The 20,853-nt window shown below is 46.7% G+C and overlaps 1 pseudogene; it reads left to right on the forward strand.

Moving 5' to 3' along the window:
• Positions 1-2,792: 2,792 nt before the first annotated feature.
• LOC121770497 lies at positions 2,793-14,609 on the forward strand (annotated as a pseudogene).
• Positions 14,610-20,853: the final 6,244 nt, after the last annotated feature.

Raw genomic sequence — 20,853 nt, forward strand, 5'->3', positions numbered from 1 at the left:
TGATTTTAACAATTTTTTTCTCGTGATTTATATCTATATGTACATGGAAAAGTATGTGAGTGAGAAGACTGATGGGATCTATTGGAGCAGATATGATCATATGAACTCCACGATGCAGTTTTGTCAATCATAAAGATAATAGCAAGTTCAGTTCACATTTCAAATTCTAAATCCATCTTTAGCTCACAAATATATATATACAGAGTGATGTGTTTTGTAAACAAGAGTGAAGTAAAATCATGCTAAGAGTGATGTGTTTTGTAAACAACAGTGAAGTAAAGTCATGCTAAGAGTGATGTGTTTTGTAAACAACAGTGAAGTAAAGTCATGCTAAGAGTGATGTGTTTTGTTAACACCAGTGAAGTAAAGTCATGCTAAGAGTGATGTGTTTTGTTAACAAGAGTGAAGTAAAATCATGCTAAGAGTGATGTGTTTTGTTAACAAGAGTGAAGTAAAATCATGCTAAGAGTGATGTGTTTTGTAAACAAGAGTGAAGTAAAATCATGCTAAGAGTGATGTGTTTTGTAAACAAGAGTGAAGTAAAATCATCCTATGAGTGATGTGTTTTGTAAACAAGAGTGAAGTAAAATCATACTAAGAGTGATGTGTTTTGTAAACAAGAGTGAAGTAAAATCATACTAAGAGTGATGTGTTTTGTAAACAAGAGTGAAGTAAAATCGTGCTAAGAGTGATGTGTTTTGTAAACAAGAGTGAAGTAAAATCATACTAAGAGTGATGTGTTTTGTAAACAAGAGTGAAGTAAAATCATAATAAGAGTGATGTGTTTTGTAAACAAGAGTGAAGTAAAATCATACTTGTTTTGTAAGTAAGAGTGAAGTAAAATCATACTAACAGTGATGTGTTTTGTAAACAAGAGTGAAGTAAAATCGTGCTAAGAGTGATGTGTTTTGTAAACAAGAGTGAAGTAAAATCATACTAAGAGTGATGTGTTTTGTAAACAAGAGTGAAATAAAATCATAATAAGAGTGATGTGTTTTGTAAACAAGAGTGAAGTAAAATCATGCTAAGAGTGATGTGTTTTGTAAACAAGAGTGAAGTAAAATCATGCTAAGAGTGATGTCTTTTGTAAACAAGAGTGAAGTAAAATCATACTAAGAGTGATGTGTTTTGTAAATTTACTTTGTATATGACAAGTTAATAGCATAAACAACAAAACATGGATAATACCAATTTGATATCCATATTTGTATAGAAGGAAATTTAATTGGATCACAAAAAAGTGAATCAAAATAATTAATACTCTCCTAGCCATAATAAGTATAACTAATCATAGGTATCGCAATAGAGTCTTGAAAATTTCAAGACAATGCTAGAATTGTAGCAATTGGTTCTCGATAAACAACCAATCGCTTCACTATTGCAGTTTCTATATCACTGATTGTTGAAACTTAGAAAAAATACAACCCTAACAATAAAAAACGTGCGAAAACCAAATCTGAGCATGAACCAGCTAGCGAATCCAAAAAAAAAACATCAAAACTCCGAAACCGGTAAGCTGCAAGTCCGACGGCGCCGCCCTGTGCCTCAAGTGCGACAGCTACGTCCACTCCGCCAACGCCGTCTTGCTCCGCCACCTCCGCTCTCTAATCTGCGACCGCTGGGGCAGAGCTGACCACCGGAATCCCCACTCCTCTCCGTTGGGATCAAATCACGTAATTTGATCACAGATTTAAATTTGATAATTTACTTTCCAAAAATACCCTTAGCATATTTTGTATTATTTAAATAAATAATATTTGTTCCATTAAGATGTGTGGCTGAGATTTGTTCTCTAGTTATACACTTAAGATTAGTACTTTGATCACTAGCCTATATATATATGTATGTATATATATAATGGTGTAATGGTGCATTATTAGTCGGTGTGCATTATTCAACTGAAAATCTGCATTATTAAATGACACGTGGCATCAATCTAACCGTCGGATGACAAAACCGTGGGGCTGAGATCAAGAAGGAAAAAGGAGGAAATATGCAAAAAGGAAATGAATACATCCCTATATATATATATATATATATATATATATATATATATATATTCTTGGCCTAATATCTTGAACACGTCAGTTTTGAGCTGTATAATTTCCAATTTATTTCTAACTACAAGAATCAATATTTCAGTTATGCTTGTAGTTTGCTCAGACAAGGAATGGAGCAAATTATTATCACATTGGAGAGCCCTGAGATCAAAGCTCTGGAGAAAAATGGCGAAAAGAGTGAAATCGCTAAGGTAAATTTGTTATCTTTTCGGATAATTTTTCATGTTAATCTAAAGATGTTTCAATAGGAGATCCTGAGATTCTTGCTGCTTCGTTTAATTTATTAGGCTTCGAAGGAAAGTGTTCTTCGACAGATCACTGAAGGGAAGGCTCAGGTTGCTAAGATAGCCAATGAGGCATTTGCTTTGATCATTGATGGGAAATCTCTTGCATATGCATTGGAAGACGGCGTAAAGAAAATGTTTCTTGAGCTTGCAGTCGGCTGTGCTTCCGTTATCTGCTGGCGCTCCTCCCCTAAACAGAAGGCGCTGGTGAGTTTATTGCATCAACGTTCATCTTGTTAGGGTTTATTCTATCATGTTACTAAATTTTATTGTGATTGTTTAGGTGACAAGGCTTGTCAAGGATGGAACCACGAAGACGACCTTGGCCATTGGTGATGGAGCCAACGATGTCGGGATGCTTCAAGAAGCAGACATCGGAATTGGGATCAGTGGCGTCGAAGGAATGCAGGTAGAAAATCTGATTGCTCATAATCAAATTTAGGCAGTAATGTCCAGCGACATAGCGATAGCTCAGTTCCGATATTTGGAACGCTTGCTTTTGGTGCACTATAGAAGGATTTCAACAATGGTGATTTTCTTATAAACAATCTCCATTACAGTTTGTATTAAAATAACAAATCTCTAAAAAAGTCCTCTTTTTTCAATGAAGATTTGCTACTTCTTCTACAAGAACATCACTTTTGGTATCACGGTTGATGGTTGGGCGAATTTTTGATAGTAGTAAATGCAGGTAATGAATATAGATCACGACACAAGGAATTACGTGGTTCGATTTACTGAGGTAAATCTACGTCCACGGGAAGAAAGGAGGGCAAGATTGTATTGCTTGATCTGGTTTTCCAGCTTACAAATACAGACTTGCTATATGTTATTTGATGTCTAGAGGGCCTTCTTCTATCTGATCTAAGTTCTATTTATACATTGAACTAAGATCGTGGCTTGCATCACCACTAACTAGGTCGTGGCTTGCATCACCACTAACTAGGTAGTGGATGTCGTGGAGGTCATGAGATCCTGCATGGGTCCACTATCTCTTTGTTTGGTCCGCTATCCTGCATGAGTTGACACCACTAAATAGATCGTGTAGTGGAGGTCGTGGAGGTTCTGCATGAGTCCACTATCTCCCAGTTCGGTCGAATACTGAGACCGAACTTCTGAACTATTGCCGAGCAGCTTTTGCCGATCTGAGAGTGGAGCTTGATTGGTCGGCTTTTACCGAGCTGTAGGCTAGGGCCGAACTCTTTGGTAATGCCGAACTGATACTCTTCCTTGGGCTTTGGGCTGATGGGCCGTCACTGCTATTGGGCTTGTTTAGTACGTACCCCATCACTACCCCCCCGAAAAGCGAAGTGAATCACTTCGGCGAAGCGAGTCACTTCGGCATTCTGGATAAAGGTACGGGGGAGGCTGACGTCAGGGGATGTGCCTTGCGCGTGACTGCATTAAATGCGACAGTAAAATCCGGCCGTTGAATCCTGAAAAGGTGGGATTCGAAACGGTGCGATGATTTTGAAATCTTCTCCGAATCTGATAAATACGTCCTTTCTTCATCAGTTGAATACTTTTGCTATTGCTTCTTCTGCAATCTCTCTCTTTTGCGTAAAAATTTCCTTCCACTTTCAAGAATTTCTTCAGAATTTCTTCAGACTTTCAAAGAGTAAGAACCATGTCTTCTTCTTCTTCTTCTGAGTCAGGTAGCGGTAGGAAAGGGGGTAAGGGGTCTTCTAGCCGGAAAGAATCCGGGGAGAAGACCGTAGAGTATTTTCACAGCATCTTGAGTAAGGATACTGTGATATCCCTACACGAAAAATATTTTTTTCCTGGGGGGAAGGTTGCGATTCCCGACGACCTTCATAGGGCTGACTCGCCGCCGGAGGGTTACGCCACCGTTTACGAAGCCGGCTTGGAATGCGGACTTCGTTTTCCTCTTCCCCCTGCCTTTGTAGAGCTGCTAGATTTTTTTCAACTCCCTTTAGGTCAGGTGACTCCGAACTCTTGGAGGCACTTATCGGCCTTTGCTGCCGAACTGCGTAGGCTAGACAAGGATCTGTCTCTGAGGGCAATCCTTAATTTTTTCCAGTTTAAGAGAAAAGGATCTTGGTTTTACTTGATCCCTTTACAGCCTTTTAGGGCCTTCTGCAAAACCAAGTGGCCAAAGTGGCAACATCGCTTCTTTTTTTATAATAGGACAGCGGCTCCGGGCTTTCCCTGGAGAGGGCCGAAGTCCGTAATTCCTCATCCTCGGTTAGAACCGTTGGACGAGCTCGAGGGCGAGCTCAATAAGATTCCTATGATTAGGAAGCAGTACCTGGAGTCTGAGCTCGTCAAGGGCGACTTCGTGTTCGACTCCTCGTCTTCGGATGAAGAGACCGAGGGTGAGGAATTCTTTTTTGTGCCTTACTGCTTTTGTGGCGAAAACTAACTTTGCTTTCTTGCTTTTTGGCAGTGTACATGCTGAATAAGATTAGCCGCAAATCCTCCGAGCTTAAGGAGCCGGAGAAAGAGAAGGCTACCAGCTCGGCGCCTGATGCCGAGAAGAATCCGAAGAGGCAAAAGACCTCTTCGGATCCAAAGAAGCCGGAGTCGACTTCGGCAAGTAGGAAGGGGAAGACCCAGAAGCCCCCAAGAGCGCCAGAGAAAGACGTGGTCTTGGCGCCTCCTTCGGAGCATATCTGTGAGCCATTTTTATGGCCCACGGACTTCGCCGAGGTGAATTCTCTTCTTGATTTTCTGGCCTTGCTTTTTTCCTGTATTTTTTGTGGCCCCTCGGTTGACTTTTTCCTTTTTCCATTTTCAGAGGAACGATATGCTCTCCAAGCTCGTCGCCGTTGAACTCTCCAAAGCGTCCAACGATTATGCTGAGATGCAGAGGAAGTTGGCGGCAGCTCGTCACCAGGCCGAACAGGCTAAGGCCGACTTTGAGAAGGCCAGAGCTGCTAGGATCTCGGCCCAGGATGAAGCTCAGTTTGCCAAAAACCAGCTCGTCATCCAGCGAGAGCAGACTAAACGGAGGGATGCTGCCGCCGTGGTTGCCCAAGGGGAGGTTCTCCGTGCTTTCGCGGAGAAACTCTTTCTGAGCAATCAATTTTCGGCCTTTGTCGGTGATCTGCTGAAACTGATGACCGATAATGCCGAGCAGGGGCCCGAAGTCGTTCTGCCGCTGTACGGCCGAGAGATAGCAGCTCGTCTCCAGAGTCTGCCGCTCCTTGAGGAGCTTGCTTCGTCCTCGGTCCTGCTTTCTGCTGACCGAGTTCGTAGTTGCCGAGCTGACCGGGACGAGAATATGGAGGCTATCTTTGCTTCCTTAGGGCCAGTTTCACCCGCTCCAATTTTCCACGGAGAGGGTGAGACCGAGCAGCCTGATCAGCAGACCGGAGACAGGCAGGCCGAGCAAGAGGTGCTGCTGATCGGTGATGGGGGCACCGAGCAGGCTGAGGGGAGCAGGGAGGCCGAGGCTGAAGCTGTGGCAGACAAGGAGAAGGAAGCTGAACCTCACCGAGGAGCCGGAGACGAAGCTGGCGAAGTATGATTTCGTCTCCCTTCTCTTAGTTTAGTTTCTTCCTTCTTGTAAAATGGCCTTGAAGCCCTCCTTGTGTAAAAATTTTTTTCTTATGAATGAAAAAATTCTTCTTTCTGCACTTGTGTCTTCGTATAGCTTTTCGTACTCTCTTTTACTCCTGTTGTGGTTTACTACCTGCTCAGTAAACTGAAATGCCGAACTGACATAGCTGCTTTGTATTCTTAACTCTTTAAGGAGCTGGAGGTACTTCACTGGAAGCGGCTGTACTCTTCCGCTTTAGACGAAGCTGAGAAAAAAGCCATAGCTGACCAGATGAAGAATGACGAACTCTTGGCTTGTTTAGTGAAGCTGGAGGCCGACAATAAGGACTTAGAGTCCGAAAAGAAAGATCTGGAGGTCGAGCTGAACACTGCCGTCGCTGAGAGGACTGCATATGAGGATTTCATCAGCAGGCGCGGGGGAATGACCATCTCTGAAGTTCAGGAACGAGTTGACGAACTGTGGGAGGAATATCACGTACTCCGGAGGAACAATGCGCTGGAGAGCTCGGCTTGCCAACAAGTTGTGAAATCATTGCGGCGATGGGCTTCTCGGTACGACATCGTTCTTTCCCGGCGTCCTTCAATCGAGAGATTCCTTAGGCATTTCCCGCCAACAGATGCTCATACTCCAGCTCAAACCTCTGATCCACTTGCTCAAAATCCTACTCCAAATCAGCAACGAACTCAGGAGCAACCGGAAACGTCAAGACGAGAACGGACTCAGGAGCAACCGGAAACGTCAAGACAAGGACGGACTGAAGTTCGTAGAGGAGCTGTGATTATGAGTGAGCAAGATCAACAAATGCTTCGTGAAGAGACTCTTCGCCGCCGAGGTGCCAGTACTTCCCGGACTCAAGGAAGAGGCGGTAGGTCGATCAGAGCATCTCGTCGACCTGCTTATTCTTCAGCTGCCCGGAACGCCCGAACTCGGCTTCACGAGGATTTTGTGAATAGATGGCTCAACTTTAGCAACCAGGGACAGTAGAATAGTCCTTTGTAATAGCGTAACGCCTTCTCGTAGGGCAGCGGAGTTGTATGCCGAACAAGTTTTAATAAATGAAATCTTCATTTCGCTTCTATCACTGCGTATTTACAGCTCAGCGAAAAAATTTCATCGTGCTCGTCCTTGGTCTTATGAAGTAAACTTCTTTGACCGGACTCGTCCTCGGTCTTATGAAGTAAGCTCCTTTGACCGGACTCGTCTTTGGTCTTATGAAGTAAACTTCTTTGACCGGACTTGGTCCTCGGTCTTATGAAATAAACTTCTTTGACCGGACTCGTCTTTGGTCTTATGAAGTAAATTTCTTTGACCGGACTCGTCTTTGGTCTTATGAAGTAAATTTCTTTGACCGGACTAAGCTTGTGTCCTAATTTGGCGAGTTTTATCGCTCGGATCGGACTTTCCCTTGTCCTAATTTGGGGATCGGACTTTCCCTTGTCCTAATTCGGCGAGTTTTATCGCGTGGATCGGACTTTCCCTTGTCCTAGTTCGGCGAGTTTTATCGCGTGGATCGGACTTTCCCTTTGTTGCAGTTCGTTTCAGACGAACTGCTTGTTTCTTAAGCTGAATTGTGGTCTTGTATCCTCCTTAGAAGCTTGGACTCACAATCGTTGGCTTATATATGTTCTAAAAAGGGGATCAGCCTTCGAAGAACAAGATACCTCAGTAACATTTGTAAGAGACGACACGCATATAGACAGACAAAACGCACATAGATGAACAAAACGCACATAGACAAACATAAAAAACAAGTAAAAAACAAAGAAAGCACATACCCCTAGGACCGAACTAGACACAAGACTGACTGACCGGACTGTCTCTTACAAATGGAACTTCTTGAGGTTGGAAATGTACCATGTTCGGGGTACTTGTTCTCCTGACATGTGAGTCAATTTGTAAGACCCTTTGCCGAGGACTTCTGACACCCGATATGGACCTTCCCATGTGGGTTCGAGTTTGCCCAGCTTTTCTGCTCGGCTTACTTCGTTGTTTCTCAAGACGAGATCTCCCACTTGAAATTGCAGCTTTTTCACCCTTTGGTTATAATACCGGGCTACTTGCTCCTTGTACTTGGCTGCTTTTATGCAGGCCAATTCTCTTCTTTCTTCGGCCAGATCTAGTTCGGCTCTCAGTCCGTCATCATTCATTTCTGCTGAGAAATTAAGAGTTCGGGGACTGGGTATGCCGATCTCAACCGGAATCACGGCTTCAGTGCCGTACACCAGACTGTACGGAGTTTCACCGTTGGAGGTTTTGGGTGTAGTTCGGTAGGACCATAGGACTTGAGGGAGATTTTCTACCCATTGTCCTTTGGCTTGTTCTAACCGAGCTTTTAACCCTTTCACCAAGATACGGTTTGTTACCTCCGTTTGTCCGTTTGCTTGTGGGTGGGAGACCGAAGTGAACCGCTGTTGAATATTCAGCTCTTGGCACCAATTCTTGAATGTCTTGTCGGTGAACTGAGTCCCATTATCCGAAATGAGGATGTGGGGTATGCCAAATCGGCACACTATGTTCTTCCAGACGAAATCCAATGCCTTCGAGCTCGTTATCGTAGCTAATGGTTCAGCCTCCACCCACTTCGTGAAGTAATCCACGGCAACGATAAGGAATTTCATTTGCCGAGGAGCTTGTGGTAGTGGTCCTACTATGTCTATGCCCCATTGCATAAAAGGCCAAGGGCTTTGCATAGCACATAGATCGGTCTGCGGCATCCTTGGGATATTTGCATGAATTTGGCACTTCGTACATGTCTTGACGAGCTGCACTGCTTCTTGTACCAAAGTTGGCCAATAATATCCCCATCTCAGAACTTTTTTAGCTAAAGCTCTAGCTCCGATGTGGCTACCGCAAGATCCTTCATGAACTTCTCTAAGGATGTAGTCCGTCTCTTCTGGTCCTACACATCGCAATAACGGTTGAAGGTAGGACTTTCTGTATAGGACTCCTTCATGAAGTTCATACCGAAGTGCTCGGCATGTGATTTTCCGAGCTTCTCTCTTATCCTCGGGCAGTTGTCCTTGATCTAGATACTGTAAGATCGGCGTCATCCAGTTCGGCGAGCTGGTTACTGAATGTACCTCAGCTTCATCAATGCTTCGGTGTAGTAATTCCTCCACCTTTGAGCTCGGATATGAGGCCAACTTACTTAAAGTATCTGCTCGGCTGTTTTCCGCTCTGGGAATGCGGATTATCCGAAAATAAGAGAAACTTCGGCTAATGCTTTGCGCTTTGTCCAAGTATTTTTTCATCCTCTCATCTCGGGCTTCACTTGTACCCAGCATGTGATTCACTATGACTTGTGAAACACAATGGATTTTGAGAGATTTGACAAATAGACTTTGCGCTAATTGAAGTCCGGCAAGGAGGGCTTCGTATTCGGCTTCGTTATTAGTAGTTGGGAATAAGAACCGAAGTGAATAAGTTACCTCGTGTCCGTCGGGAGCGATAAGTAGAATACCAGCTCCACTTCCCGTCTTATTCGAAGCTCCATCTACGAATCCACTCCAGCAGTCCGGCGGTTCTACTTCGGATTCTTGGGGCTGTGTTAGTTCGTCATTGGCAGGATTTTTCTGTTCGGCAATAACAGGGATTGCTTGATCGAACTTTGCTTCTGCAAGAAAATCTGCCAAGGCTTGTCCCTTGATGGCTTTCCGAGGTAGATATTCTATTGAGTGTTCTCCCAACTCTATGGCCCATTTGGCGATTCTGCCTGATGCTTCTGGCTTGGTCAAAACTTGCCGAAGTGGCAGATCGGTTAAGACGCATACCTTGTGAGCATAGAAGTATGGCCGCAGTCTCCTTGCTGCATTTACTAACGCCAGAGCAATTTTTTCCAGAGGTTGATACCTTGTTTCTGGACCTCTTAATGCTCGGCTTGTAAAGTAGATGGGAAGCTGCTTTAGGCCTTCTTCTCGTACAAGCACCGCGCTAATGGTTTGATCTGATGCCGCTAAGTATAAGAATATCACTTCGGCATCTGTTGGAGCAGAGAGAATTGGAAGCTTGGCTAAATAACTTTTGAGCTCGTCAAAAGCCTTTTTCTGCTCGGCTCCCCACTCAAACTTTTGGTGCCTTTTTCAACACTTTGAAGAACGGTAGTTGCTTTTCGGCTGCTTGGGAAAGGAATCTATTCAGTGCGGCTAGACATCTAGTTAGCCTTTGCACATCATGTATGGACTTCGGCATCGCCATGTTCTGAACAACTTGAACTTTTGAGGGATTTGCCTTGAGTCCGTCCTTTGAAACCCAACAACCCAGAAACTTTCCCGAATCTACCAAAAAGGTACATTTTTGGGGATTGAGTTTGAGGTTGGCTTTTTTGAGCACGTCGAGGGTGGATTTGAGGTTGTCTTCGTACTCCGAAGTGCTTCTGCTTTTGACGACTATGTCGTCGACATACACTTCAACCTCTTTTCCTATCAAATGCCGAAAAAGCTTATCTACCATCCTTTGATATGTGGCTCCGGCATTCTTTAAACCGAATGGCATCTTTTTATAAGCAAAGATGCCGAAGTCAGTAATGAAAGCCGTTTTTGAAGCATCATTCTCATCCATTAGAACTTGGTGGTAGCCTTTGTATAAATCAAGAAAACAGAAAATTTCGAAGCCGATCAAAGCTTCTACTTTTTTATCTATGTTCGGAAGGGGATAGCAATCTTTAGGACAGTGCTTGTTTAGATCGGTAAAATCTATGCACATCCGCCATCCTCCTTCTTTTTTCTTGATCATCACAGGATTGGCCACCCAAGAAGGATATTTCACCTCGAATAATACATCCGCTTTCAATAATTGGCGGACTTCGTCATGGATGACTTGATTTCTTTCTGCCGCAAAGAGTCTTTGCTTCTGTTTTATTGGCCGGACTGAAGGATCAATATTTAATCGATGAGTGATTACCTCAGGGGGCACTCCGGTCATGTCCAACGGAGACCATGCAAAGACATCTTTGTACTCCTTGAGGAGCTGGATGGTCTTTTCCCGGAGTAGGGGCGTTCCCGCGAAACCGATCTTGACCGTTCTGGATGAATCATCTTCGTATAACTGAACGGTCATTGAGTTCGACTCTGGTATGACTTCGGTCATTTCGCTTGCCTCTGACTCCGGCTGCTGTGATTGCTATGCTTGATGATGCCGATCTGATTGCTCGGCACTTTTAAGCGCAATCTGCAGACACTCTTTTGCTCTCTTTTGATCACCTCGGATGACCGCTATCCCACCTTTAGTGGGAATCTTGATGGTGAGGTGATAAGTAGAGCAAACGGCCCGAACTGCGTTGAGCCAGTCTCTTCCCAAGATGATGTTGTACGGGGACCGAGCTTTTACCACAAAGAACTCGATCATCGTACTGGAGCTTGTAGGCGCTTTTCCCACCGTGATCGGAAGGCTGATAATACCTTCAGGGCGGGTGTCCTCCTGGGTGAAACTTTTCAGAGGAAGTGGAGCCGGACTGAGCCGAGCTGGATCCACTTCTAATTTATCGAAACATTCTTTAAAAAGAATGCTGACTGACGCTCCGGTATCCACAAACACTCTGTGGATCAGTTTGTTTGCCACTCCGGCTTGGATGACAATAGCGTCTTGATGAGGAGAGATGGCCGGGACGGGATCTGCATCTGAAAATGTAATCACTTCGTCCTGCTTCAGCCTTTTATGCGTTGGCTCCTCTCGATTGAAGCCTCTGCGCTCTGACTTCAGGGACGATTTAGTCTTCCCGGCAGGGAGAGCATCAATAGTCAGGATTACTCCATCATATTGCAGCTCGTCATCGTCTTCGGGGTCCTGTTGCTTTTTCAGATCCTGAGGAGCGCAGTTTGCACCTCTCTGCTTTTTGTTCTTTTTCGGCTGCTTGCTTTGGTATTTTTTTAACGTTCCTGCTTTCACAAGAGCGTCAATACCTGCAGCCAAATGTCGGCACTCCTCGGTATCGTGACCGTGGTCTTGATGGAAGGAGCAATATTGATCCTGAGGTCGACGCGCGGCCGATTTCGTCATCCGCTTTGGTTTTTCGAACATATCGGAATGCAGTTCGAAAATTTCCGCTCTCGACTTGTTCAATGGTACGAACTGAGCGGGCGGCTTCTCAGGATTGAGACGTGGCCCCAATCGGTCTTGCACCGGAGTCCTTTGAATCCTTTCAAAAGGAGTTCGGCGAGGATGTCCCTGATCGCCAAAAGGAGTTCGGCGAGGATGTCCCTGATCGCTATGATCGGGCTTCCTCCTGTCTCCTCGGGATGAGCTGTCTAAAGACCGTTTGCGACGGTCTGCCTCATCGGCACGAGAGAACTGGTCCGCAATGTCCCACATCTCTTGAGCTGTTTGCGGACTGCATTCCACGAGCTTTCTGTAGAGAGCTCCGGGCAGGATTCCATTTTGGAATGCCGAAATGACAAGTAGATCATTGAGATCATCTACTTGTAGGCATTCCTGGTGGAATCTCGTCATAAAGTCGCTGATCTTTTCGTCGCGACCTTGACGTATAGAAAGCAGCTGAGCCGAAGTGATTCGGGCTTCCGCTTTCTGAAAGAACCTCCTGTGGAAAGCATCCATTAGATCTCGGTAAGATCTAATGCTGCCTTGGGGGAGGCTATCGAACCACCTTCTTGCGTTCCCGATAAGCAGCTCGGGAAACAGCTTGCACATATGGACCTCATTGAGACCCTGGTTCGCCATGTTATACTGATAGCGTCCCAAGAAATCATGAGGATCCACTAACCCGTCATAAGTCATCGACGGAGTTCGGTAGTTCTGTGGCAAGGGAGTTCGGGTGATATCGTCCGAGAACGGAGTCTTCAATGCTCCGTACATGGCGAACCCGACATCTCTTCGGTATGGAGGAGATGGAGTTCTCCTGTGATTCCGGTGCCGAGGAGGAACAGGAACATGTCGGGGTTGAGGATTCTTCTTCCTGGAAGACACAGCACTACTGCGGTAGTGACTTTCATGTCTGGATGAGGAGGGAGAATCCACCGTTTTCGTCTCCGGCTTTTGGCTCTTTTGCAGGAAGATTAAGAACTCTTCCTGCTTCTCGGCCAAAAACAATTTGACAGCCTCGTTCAAATCGGGCTGCTGGGACGACTCGGTGCGATGAGTCTTTGAGCGGCTTGTTCCTTCTCCGTGAGAACTGGAAGTAGATTTCTCCCGAGGCTGTTTTCCAGACCTGCGGGCTGGACTAGCTTCCTCATGATTATCACGAACGGTATTATGGGTGTTACGTGATCTGGTATGCATTTTTTTGGTGGAAGAGGATCAAAAACTCGCTTTATCACAAATTTGGTTCTCTGTTTCCCACAGACGGCGCCAGTGATGGTTGGGCGAATTTTTGATAGTAGTAAATGCAGGTAATGAATATAGATCACGACACAAGGAATTACGTGGTTCGATTTACTGAGGTAAATCTACGTCCACGGGAAGAAAGGAGGGCAAGATTGTATTGCTTGATCTGGTTTTCCAGCTTACAAATACAGACTTGCTATATGTTATTTGATGTCTAGAGGGCCTTCTTCTATCTGATCTAAGTTCTATTTATACATTGAACTAAGATCGTGGCTTGCATCACCACTAACTAGGTCGTGGCTTGCATCACCACTAACTAGGTAGTGGATGTCGTGGAGGTCATGAGATCCTGCATGGGTCCACTATCTCTTTGTTTGGTCCGCTATCCTGCATGAGTTGACACCACTAAATAGATCGTGTAGTGGAGGTCGTGGAGGTTCTGCATGAGTCCACTATCTCCCAGTTCGGTCGAATACTGAGACCGAACTTCTGAACTATTGCCGAGCAGCTTTTGCCGATCTGAGAGTGGAGCTTGATTGGTCGGCTTTTACCGAGCTGTAGGCTAGGGCCGAACTCTTTGGTAATGCCGAACTGATACTCTTCCTTGGGCTTTGGGCTGATGGGCCGTCACTGCTATTGGGCTTGTTTAGTACGTACCCCATCAACGGTCTTCTTGTACGAAGCTTGCACATCATTCTCCGGACAACCTGCATACAATGACGGGTTCCTCTCCTTCTACAACGTGCTCTTCACTTCGTTGCCTGAATCGCTCTAGGAGTCTTCGACCAAGACGCCTCAGCTAGATTCTGTCTAAAGGTATCAAACTCACACAGTATCTATACATAAGACAGATTCATCAATGCTCACATTTTGGAAAATGCAGTTTCCGATGCTGTACCAAGAAGGCGTGCAGAATGTCCTCTTCAGCTGGCACCGCATAACTGGCTGGATGTTCAACGGCCTTGGCAGCGCCGTCATCATCTTCTTCTTCTGCGCAAAGGCGCTGAGCCCTCATGCGTTCAACAAAGAGGGCAAGACCATGGATTTCCAAATCTTCGGAGCCACAATGTACACTTGCGTTGTCTGGCTCGTGAACTGCCAGCTGGCACTCGCGATCAGCTACTTCACTCTGCTACACCACATTCTGATTTGGGGGACTGTGGTACCTTTTCCTCTGCGCCTATGGAGCTCTGTCTCCAACCACGTCCACAACTGCGTACCAAGTCTTTGTTGAGACTCTTGCAGCCATGCCCGCCTACTACAATGTCACCATCGTGGCCGTGGTCTCTGCCCTCCTGCCCTACTTCATCTACAACATGGGAAGATACAGTGGATAAGGCACGATGGATGGTCGAGTACTGCAACATGGTGAGGCAGAGGTCGATTGGTCCTACAACCGTTGGATACACAGCACGTTCATTGGCACGAACAAACCCTCTGCAGGGACAAAGCCATGGCCGCTCGTAGCAGCTTGGCATTCTTAATCTGTACAGAAAAACATGTTGTGATTGTTGTAAGCCCTCATTATTTTTTTATTCTTTTGATCTTACTTCACTCTGTATAATTTCTTGTAGTTACAAATTACAATCTTGTTCTAGTAATTGAACAAGCTATAATGAAATAGAGAGAAAGAGAGATTTTTGGTTCTGCTAGTTTTACATAAAAATCTTGTTCGAATACTGGAATGGTATTATGTTAAAGAGTAAAGGCTAGTGAATAAGGCAAGGGAACTCAAAGTGTTTATTGAAGGGAAATGAACGAGTAACACTCCTCAAGAAGAGGCCTAACGACTACGTCGTCCACAAATTGATCCTCCAAAAAGGTACTCTTTTTCTTCTTGGTTTACATCTATTTATAGCTTTCTAACTCGCTAGGGTTACAACACAAATTTAGGAACTGCTAACTTATTGAATTCGAAATGCATTAAAATAGGAACAGCCTTCTCTCTCTCAACTTCCCCAGCTGCCTCCTTCTTTCTCTCTGCTGGCTGAACTACTTTCCAGCTGCTTCCTTGTTTCCCTCAGCCGGCCAAACTACCCTCCTATCTCTACGCTTATAGACCCTCCAGCTTTTACCCGTATTAACTGCCTCGCGGGTCGAAACAGCCTTGTCCTCAAGGCCGAAGAAATGAAATTGGCCTCGAACGTCTGCCACATCCATCCAGGTGGCTTCCTCCTCATCCAAGTCTCCCCACTTAACTAGCACCTAGTCTACCGAGTCCCCCTCGCGGTCCACGGAGTGACGGTCTAGTACTGCCTCAGGAAGGAATGGGGGTTCATGCTCGACCACCCCGTCTGGTAACGTCGGATCAGCCACCTCCTCCCCGATGGCTCGTTTGAGAAGGGAAACGTGAAAAACCGGGTGGATGCGAGAGGAAACCGGCAGCTGCAGGGGGTAGGCAGTGCTGCCGATCCGAGCCTCGATCCCGAAAGGGCCGAAGTAGCGAGGAGCCAGTTTCCGATTTCGGGCGGAGAATAAAGTGGCCTGCCTATGCGGTCTGAAACTCAAGTAAACCAGGTCGCCTACGCCGTATTCCACATCTCGGCGGCGTTTGTTTGCCGATACAGTCATTCGGTGCTGAGCTCGACGAAGGTGGTGCCTTAGAAGTTCCAAGGCTTCGTCGGGCGCGCAGGCAATCGATGGTGGCTTGGGCCTGAATCTCCCCTGGTAGGAACGCATGGATCGTCGGCGGGGGCCGACCATAAACCGCCTCGAAGGGAGTCGTACCCGCCGCCGAGTGAGTGCTCGTATTGTAGCAATATTCCGCCCACGAGAGCCATTTATACTAATGCTTAGGCCTCTCCGACGAAAAACAGCGCAGGTATGTTTGCAGGCATTTGTTCAACACCTCGGTCTGTCCATCCGTTTCCGGATGATATGCCGAGCTCATCTTGAGTTTAGTCCCGGTGGCGCGAAACAGCTCTCGCCAAAACGAGCTTAGGAATATGGGGTCTCGATCGGAAACGATTGATCGGGGAATGCCATGGAGCCGGATGACCTCGCTGGTGAAGACGTCCGCCACTTGTCGGGCCGAGAACGGGTGGAGCAGGCCAATGAAGTGAGCATACTTCGATAATCGGTCCACGACGACCAAGATGCAATCGATACCGCCTGCCCTGGGTAGACCGGAGATAAAGTCCATACTTATATCTTCCCAAATTCTGTCCGGGATCGGAAGAGGTTGCAGGAGACCAGCCGGGGATTTGGTTTCTGACTTATTCTTTTGACAAGTTGCGCAGGCGGCGACGAAGTTAGTGACTTGCTTCATCATCCCCGGCCAATAGACGTTAGAGGCTATTCGGCGATAGGTTCGATAGGCACCCGAGTGGTCGCCACTTGGCGTGATGTGGAACTCGGCCAGCAGCTTCTGGATCCACGGGGAATGCGGTGGAATGACTAGTCGGCCTTTATAGAATAAGGCACCGTGGATCAACTCGTAGTGGGCCTTCGACGGAAGCTCTGCCTCCATATCTGACCTTATCTTGGCCAATGCCGGGTCAGCGGTGATTGATGACTGGACGGCTGCCCATTTCGGCCAAATCGGTCTAGAGATTGCTGATAGTTCAATCGAGGTCTCATCCCGTCGCGAAAGGGCATCAACGGCTCTATTCAATCTCCCCTCCTTATAGACGATAGCAAAGTCATATCCCAATAGCTTGGCAGCCCAATTTTGTTGCGCCGGGGTCGCGAGAGGGTGTGCCAGCAGTTGGCGAAGGCTCCGTTGATCTGTGTGCATGATAAAACGACGGCCAAGTAGATACGGGTGCCAATGGTGGATGGCGAGGACGAGGGCCATAAGTTCCTTCTCATACGCTGATTTTGCGAGCTAACGAGTTGCCAATGTCTTGCTGAAGTAAGCCACGGGCTGGCGCTCTTGCATCAGAACCGCGCCCAAGCCCCTGCCCGACGCGTCGCATTCAATAGTGAATTCCTTGGAGAAATCCGGCATTCGCAAGAGGGGGCCGAGGTTAGAGCTGTCTTCAAGGCTTCAAACGCTGCTGCTGCGTCAGTTGGCCAGCTCCAACGTGGTTTGGTTGAGGGGGGCTGCGGCTTCTTCAAGAGGGCGGTCAGGGGAGCTGCAATTTTACCATAATTCTTTATGAAACGACGGTAGTACCCGGTGAAACCGAGAAATCCCCGGATGCCTTTTAGAGATGTTGGGGTCGGCCAACGTAGTACTGCCGAGACCTTGGCTGGATCCATCCTTACACCATCATAGGATACAATATGGCCGAGGTATTCCACGCTGTCGCGTCCCAAAAGGCACTTCTTCGGATTAACTACCAGTGAGTGGGCATGTAGGGAGTCGAACACCTGCCGTAAGTTACCCACGTGGGCCTCCCAAGAGTCGCTATACACTAAGATGTCGTCAAAGAAGACCAGGACGGATTTCCGTAGCGCCAGGAGGAATATATCATTCATCAGACTCTGGAAGGTTGCCGGTGCATTGGTGAGACCAAACGGCATGACCAGAAACTCATAGTGCCATGAGTGGGTGCGGAACACGGTTTTATGCACGTCGGCTTGAGCCACCCTAATCTGATGATAGCCGGCCTTAAGGTTGATTTTGCTGAACCATCTAGCTCCATGTAGTTCATCGAGGAGTTCCTGGATAACTGGAATTGGGTATTTGTCTGGCACTGTCCTCTTGTTTAGCTCCCTATAGTCGACGCAGAACCTCCATGACCCGTCTTTTTTGCGGACTAAAAGAATCGGGCTCGAGTATGGGCTGGTACTTGGCTGTATTACTCCTGACGCCAACATCTCCGCCACCAGCTTCTCCATTTCGTCCTTCTGCAGGTGGTTGTACCGGTATGGTCGGACCGATACGGGGTCTGCCCCGGGTAACAAAGGGATCTGGTGGTCCGTGTGGCGGGGTGGCGGCAGCCCTGGATCGGGGCGTGTGAGTGAGGGAATAGCCTCCACCAGTTACAGTAGCTGGGAGCGGGCAGCAGCGGCCAGCGAGCTACTGATCCCGAACCCGTCCGGTCCAGCCTCCTTCTCCACTGACCGGAGCACCCAGCAGCAGTCCCCGGCGTCAAGGGAACGAAGGTCCTAGGGGGAACATGCGCGGCGCATAAGGGTGGGGTCTCCCTGAATGGTTACCAGCCTGCCGTCGACCGAAAATTTCATTGATGAGTGCAACCAGTTAGCTAGGACGTTTCCCAAAGAGGCCAGCCAAGTAACCCCCAGTATCACATCAATATTGCGGAGAGGAAAAATGTAACATGATAGGAAAAATGTTTCCGACGCCATCGTCAAGGGCACCTGATGGCAAATGCCGTTGGCGCGCCGTTTCGTCCCGTCTCCCAGTAGCACGGATTACGGCGAGGTCGAGGTGATTGGTAGCCTCAACGAACTGGCGAGCTGCTCGAAATGAAACAATGGCTGGCGCCGCTGTCCACCATAACCTTAACCTGTTCCTGTCCGATACTACCAAAAAGCTTCATGGTTCGCGACGTGTCGATCCCATGTCGGGACAACTCCGACAATTGTAGTTCCAGATCCGGGTCTGCATTTTCATGTTCGTCAAACGGATTGTTGTTAGATGTCCCGTCGTCGTTGTCCCAGACGAGAACATTCAGAGTCTTGGGGGGCACCTATGAGTCGGCCCAAATTTCAATCCACATTTGAAGCAAGTGCCCGCCGCGATGTGTCTCTGATATTCTTCCGTGGACATGTTCCGGAAACGTTTCGGACCAGGTCGAGACGAACCTGACGACACTGCTGGCGAGGTGTGGGAATATCCCTTCGAAAAGGATCCCGCCGGTTGCCTGGAATGGGAACTGGCCTGTGTGATCGACTGCCCTGACTTTGGGGCGTGTGCGGCTGTGAGGGAGTCGATGTCCAATGCCAGTTCGACTGCATCCTCGTAGGTTGTGATCTTCGCTGCCTTCATTTGGAGGCGAACCTCAGGACGGAGGGCCGCCATGAAAAACCCGAGGTACTGGTGGCTGGCAATATCGGGAACCTGCGCCAGACGTGCCTCAAAAGCAGCCACGTAGTCGACAAGAGATCCGGTATGTCGCACCGCGGCGAATGCTTCATACTCGTCCAGCGCCCCATTACCGCCGAAACGCTTCATCAGTTCACGTGCAAAACGAGCCCACGAGAGATTTGGGACTCGCTTACGCAGTAGCTGGTACCACGGAAGGGCTGGTCCTGCCAGTGCCACCATCGCGATGCCCACTCTATTCTCCGGGGTTGTCTCCGCAATCAGAAAGTATTGTTCTGCCCGTGCCAGCCATGCCAGGGCATCAGTCCCTTCAAAAGTCGGCATCGGTGATGGTGTCTAGCCTCCCGTGGGCGCTGAGTTCGACTCTGAGCTCTCCGGAGGGTCGTTCTTGCCCGTACCCGGACCACCGGATTTGACGTTGATCGCCGCGAATCCTGCTCGGATTTCTGCCACCATGGCGTCGACCTTCGCCTCCAAAGCTATCGCCCGCTCGTCTGATTGTTGTAACCGAGCGTTGAATTCCTCCGTAGCCTTCTCCAACCCATCCAGTCGCGTATCCGTCCTCGAAACAACCATCGTCACTGCACCAAATTGTTAAAGAGTAAAGGCTAGTGAATAAGGCAAGGGAACTCAAAGTGTTTATTGAAGGGAAATGAACGAGTAACACTCCTCAAGAAGAGGCCTAACGACTACGTCGTCCACAAATTGATCCTCCAAAAAGATACTCTTTTTCTTCTTGGTTTACATCTATTTATAGCTTTCTAAGTCGCTAGGGTTACAACACAAATTTAGGAACTGCTAACTTATTGAATTCGAAATGCATTAAAATAGGAACAGCCTTCTCTCTCTCAACCTCCCCAGCTGCCTCCTTCTTTCTCTCTGCTGGCTGAACTTCTTTCCAGCTGCTTCCTTGTTTCCCTCAGCCGGCCAAACTACCTTCCTATCTCCACGCTTATAGACCCTCCAGCTTTTACCCGTATTATATTATCGTGTGAAGCAATGAAAATGGAACACTCAAGACTCTCAGAGTCAGAAGCTATTAATTAAAACGAACAAATTGTCATTTACTATACTGGCATTCCTCATATAGAAATTAGTCATTTATCTATATTTGTGATCTTGTTATAGAGCTGTAATACTCCTTCCGTCCGTGAAATGTTGTCCAGTTTTTCCATTTCGGTCCGTCCGCAAAATGTTATCCACTTTGCTTTTTTTTTTCATTTTTGGTAAATGGTCCTCACATTCCACAAACTCATTACACTCGCATTCTATTATAAAATTAATATATAAATGTGAGACCAACATTCCACTAACTTTTCCACTCACTTTTCTATACATTTCTTAAAACCCGTGTCAAGTCAAACATGGATAATATTTTGCGGACGGGGGAGGGAGTATGTGGTTTTTTTTATTGAAAAATTTAAGCTGTCCAAAATCCAAATCTGCCAACTTGCACTCTACAGTTCACATGGATTCTTGGAACACAGACAATAATATAACTACGAAATTCCTCGGAGGAAAACCCCATATCACAGACTTGTATTTCAGGTATAAAAAAACTTATCTCATTTTGTTTTGCAGAATTCTGTTGCTTTTTCAACTTTTTCTTTCACATTTTTGTTGCTTCCTGTTGGAATATAATTAGATCTGATAAAACATAAATAGTGAAAATTATGTCTGCTTGAGACCAACTCTGTATATAATGATTCATATAAAATGAAGTCTGGATAAATTGAAGAATGGGGTAAAACTGAA

This window comes from Salvia splendens, chromosome 16 (assembly GCF_004379255.2).
Source record: "Salvia splendens isolate huo1 chromosome 16, SspV2, whole genome shotgun sequence".
NCBI lineage: Eukaryota > Viridiplantae > Streptophyta > Magnoliopsida > Lamiales > Lamiaceae > Salvia > Salvia splendens.